Source organism: Anguilla anguilla, chromosome 8 (genome assembly GCF_013347855.1).
Source record: "Anguilla anguilla isolate fAngAng1 chromosome 8, fAngAng1.pri, whole genome shotgun sequence".
Taxonomy (NCBI): Eukaryota; Metazoa; Chordata; class Actinopteri; order Anguilliformes; family Anguillidae; genus Anguilla; species Anguilla anguilla.
In genome coordinates this window covers 4,735,360-4,740,429 of record NC_049208.1, presented here as the reverse complement: position 1 = coordinate 4,740,429, position 5,070 = coordinate 4,735,360, and the positions used below count along the sequence as shown (strand labels likewise).

The following is a 5,070-nucleotide window of genomic DNA, read 5'->3' as shown; positions in this document are numbered from 1 at the left end:
TCATTTGAAACGTTTGTTTGTTTGTTTGTTGGGATCCAGGATAGTGACGCACCAATTCAATTAAACAACAACGGTGGCCCAACACTAATATTACTCCAGGCTTTTGTACATTTTGCTTAGCTAGCTGACACCAGCACTGGCAATAACTGCTTAAAATGATGTAAAATTGAGGCGCAGAAGGTACCCTGTGCAAAATGTTGCATGACACCAACAGTAAATCTCTTGACCTCGTGAACTTCTTTGAAACAAGTTTACACTGAAGTTTATTTATTTACTGACACATAATTATGTGACATTAATTCCATTATAGATATACTTATTTTGATTACACCGATTGCCAGATAGATACTTTTGGTAATACATGCTATATATTTTTTTAGATACATTTTCTGTTCCTGTACAAGCAGTTTTCAGAATTAAAAAAATGTCACGTTACATGCATTGAACAATCAGGATGTTCCTCTAAATGTCTCTCCCCTCACAAACATCACTATTGTTGATTCAGAGAACTCAGCTAGCGCTTCCAGACAGGTATGGATGTCTGCCTTGGTGCCGTGCCAACTGAGCAGCGGCCATAGTAGTTGCTGTCTTTCTTTGCACAATCAGCAGTGAGCCTCAGGCAGACAAAACAGAACTCAACATGGCATCCGTCACAAATTATGTTTTTACACATTTCCCCGTTGTGTTCTATCAGTTTGCCACAAGTGGGACAGGCCCGCACAGAGGGACAGTCCCGCACCTCTTTTATACTCTCAAAGAAAATATATTTGCATGTCCGTATGAGATCAAGGCGCTTGTCAATACAGCCATCGTTGTCACATCGATTAGCACGGGGTCTCTTCCCTTTCCACTCCTTTAAGCACTGCCAGCAAAACTCATACGTTCTTCCCATCCTGCTGGTGCAAATCCTGCATTCCACACTCAAATTGCGGGTGTCTTCTCTTTCTACAAATATCTTGCAGCCTGGACACTTGAGCAGAAGGAGACATTTAACATTTAAAATAATACAAAGTTAGGTCAGGTATATAATGTAATGGTATAGAAATTCTTCTTGGAAAACTGTCAAGTATACTTATTACTGTTCAATTAGCCACTGCATGGAAATGTGCAAAATTAGTTTCATTTGCTTAGTTCTCTTGAAAAACTGTTCACGATTTGAACAAGGTGACTTAAGTGGGATGTTTGACAGATGCACACTCGGACTGGACGCTCACTGAAAAGATGTCCCATTTCAGAATTATCAGGCTGTACCATTCTCTGTCCAAATCATGTGAACAATTTTCAAAGGAATTGTGTAAAATCAGTGTAAAGATAAAACTTTTTTTAACCTTGCAAGTAAATTTCACAATTAGCTGAACAAACCTGAGCTGGAAACTCAACAAATGCTGCTAATTTAGCTTACATGTGCAGTGTTTCATAAAAGAACATCATCATTTAACATGGGTAATGCAGGGACCTCATTTATAAAAATGTTCTTAGATTTATACTTGAACTTAGTCTTAAGATCATTTCCGACGGTGTGCTTACGTTCGATTCATAAAAGATACTGAGCATAAAAAACATTGCTTACGCAGCCCATTTGTAACTTACACACCTGTGATCTATAAATCTCAAATTAACTTAAAATTGACGGCACCTGAACGTGCCTTACAATCAGCGATTTCCCCTTATATAATGCTAGCACAAATAAAGGTTTAGTCAGGAATAACAATGGACCGAAAGAGAAAAGCAAACTTTTTGGAAGACGAGATCACGGCGATGGTAGAGGAAATTGAAGACAGGCAACACGTATCCTTCGGTGGACTACATAGTGGGTTGACAAACAATGAATTCCTCACACCTTTAATTGATAATTCCTATCAAATTGTTAATAAAGCTAATGCAAAGTTCACCACAGGCTTGGACGCATGTGTCCCAAACTGCAATACCCCTACATAACCAGCAGGAAGATCACTTACGTCAAGTCTAGACTTTGTGTAGCGATAAGATCATTTCCAACTCAAAGTAAGCAGGGTTTCCGCCAGTGTATTGCAAGCCCGGCGGCCCGCCGGGCCTAAGTTGACCCCCCGCTGGCCCTAAGCATCAGGGATTTTTATTTTATTTACATTTTTTAAATGTATTTTTAATATGTTTTTTAAACTACAGTTACAGTGGGGCGGCTCGGTTGGAAAGCTCCCCAGCGACATCTGTTGGTTAAAACGTGAACGCACTATAGGAAAACAGCAGGGCTGAGACATAGACGTATGTCTGTGGTCTGAGATCAGTGTTCTTTACCCTCATTGTGCGTAGAGTGACGTTCAAAACTTGACGCTTCCAGCTATCACAAGCTGATGTTACCTAGCAAGCCACCATTTCTTATTTAGTAGGCTAACTAACCTTGTTACAAACTGCGTTATTACTTCATCTCGTCGGTAAGTACATTCTTTTTAAGTTAAGTAGTGTGTAGGTAACGTTAAACTAATAGCATGAATGTAACGTTCGATACATTGTAACATTACATGACTGATTAATCGCCATAGAAATAACGACTTCACTCGTTTATTAATAACGTTAGCTTGATGACATTGATGTGCACGACAACGTGGTGATTTAGCTAACTTAGCTAGCTAGCCAGACAGTCAGCAACACAGATACATAGATATTTTGTTGTTGTTGAAATGTGCCCAGCATTCCAAGGCTGTACATTGTTGTAAGATTTAGTAGCCAATGAGTAGGCAGTGTTGTGCATATCCCCCTCTTACAGCTCGTTTCCAGCCCAAACCACTGCAAAGAGAGCAAACCTTTTTTTTTGTCAGTGACATTTCCTTCTGACATCTACGACGGCAATCGCAACCACAACATTTATTTAGCCTTTTTTGTATAGCTATTTCCATGGATAAAATCGCATTTATTATTATTATTATTATTATTATTATTTATTGGTTAAAAGCATTTACTTCATATCCAGTTCGACAGCCAACTACTTGCACGTTTCATGACATGTAGCCATTTAGTAATACGTTCGCATTTCAGGCTAGAAAATAACCCGTTAATCCAGAGAAATTTCTTAGAAATAGAAAGAGTTGTCTTAGAATCTTTATGGCAACAGAATCAAGGCTGGCAGCCCGGTTCGAATTTGTAACAGCTGCCGTCCAAAACAAACACCTGAGAGAGGCTGCCTGCGTGCGTGCCTAGCCCACGGCGTTACGTCATTGTTTTGCAATGGGCAGCTGCCGTAAAAACATGCTGGCTTCAACAAGCGATATTGATAAACTATCGATAAATATACGATTCCAATGAATAGGACAACCTGGAACCGGTTCTCGATTCCCATTCCTATTTAAATGTGCCCAGCATTCCAAGGCTTGTTGTAAGATTCAGTAGCCAATCAGGACTTGTAGAGTGCAAAAACTTTGATATTATTTATTTTAATTTATTTTGTTGTCGTTGAAATGTGCCCAGCATTCCAAGGCTGTAAGTATCAGTAGCCAATCAGGACTTTTTTCAAGTTTTTTGTAGAGTGCAAAAACTTTGATATTATTTATTTTAATTTAATTTATTTAGTTGTTGTTGAAAACACATGATTCCAAGACTGTACATTGTTGCCAGATTCTTTGTAAGCTGTGAATATGCTATGCTGTAAATAGTTGTTATGCGACAGCTCAGGAGGTAAAACCGATTGTCTGGCAGTTGTAAGGTTGCCGGTTCAAACCCCGCCCTGGGCATGTCGAAGTGTCCTTGAGTAAGACACCTAACCCCTAACTGCTCTGGCGAATGAGAGGCATCAATTGTAAAGCACTTTGGATAAAAGCACTATATAAATGCAGTCCATTTACCGTTTAAAAAAATGTGTGTTGAATAAATGACTTATTTATAACATTCACATTATGTGGGCATATTTTCAAATCTCCAGTCAGCTTTTAGCACTGACTTAATGTAGGGCCCTATGGAATCTGTGATATAGCTTTTTTTAAATTCTCAATTCCACGATTCCGTCCGTGATTCTGTTATCACAGAAACTACAGGGCCCTACCTTAGTCCTGCCACAGTCTGTCTATAGGGCCCTACCTTAATCCTGCCACAGTCTGTCGCTGGCCCGCGCCGGGCCCCCGTCAAAAAAGACACTTGGCTGCCGGGCCGCCGGCCCCTGTCAAAAGATACTTGCCACCGGGTCTAACAACTTTTCTGGGGGAAACCCTGGTAAGGTTTTATAAATAACTACTTGTACATGGTTTTCTGCATAAGTCATACTTAAGATCAAAATTGATTGCAAGTTTGTTTTATAAATGAGGCCCCAGGCCCTTTTGTGAGAAGGGGTACATACAGTGCTATAGCCTGTGCAAGCCATATCTCCGAGAGTCTCTTCAAAGTAGCATTGCTCCTCAGGGGTCAGCAGGGCGAACTTGCGCACCACATGATAGGGCAGCTCTGCATCACATGATGTGTTTCCATCATTAAGGGCAGGGCACCTGAATGTGGTTTTGCCCTGGAAAGCAGCAGAATGCCCAGCCAGTGTTAGATCTAAATCCACTCCAAAAATGAACCACCTTAAATTGTGAACTATTTCTTATTTTTTAAAGTAAAGTGAGAATATGGAAATTTACATGGGAATCTCTTGCAATTAATATTATCATCTGACACGACTGCCTGGTTTGATGATACTATAAATCTATGACAACTATAACACATTTATTGGCTAAATGGCTTTAAGTCATCAAGGGTCCAAGGTATCAAATGAGCCTCAAACCACCGTGCTGCTGCCAGATATGCAGTAGATACTACAAGCATTGTTTCTCCTGATTAATTTCCCTGTTGAACTCAATGGAGCAAAATATTCAGGAGAAACAATGCTTGTAGTATCTACTGCATATCTGGCAGCAGCATGGTGGTTTGAAGCTCATTTGATACCTTGGACCCTTGATGACTTAAAGCCATTTAGCCAACAAATGTGTTCCATACTGTATCAGCATAATTTACAGCTGAATCTAGTCCCACCCCCCAATTCCCACAGAGATCCATTCAAATGCAAAGAGTTTTTGTATCGCTTGTAGGACAACCTGAAAATAAGATATCCAGACTCTGATGATGTTG

General features: G+C 40.0%; 1 long non-coding RNA gene across 1 annotated transcript; it reads right to left on the bottom strand.

The window, feature by feature from the left end:
* Positions 1–242: 242 nt before the first annotated feature.
* On the bottom strand, positions 243–4,536 carry LOC118233221. The gene is made up of 2 exons (XR_004766490.1): positions 4,304–4,536; positions 243–970 (listed from the first exon to the last, which is right to left on the bottom strand). It is a non-coding gene; the product is annotated as an uncharacterized LOC118233221 (long non-coding RNA).
* Positions 4,537–5,070: the final 534 nt, after the last annotated feature.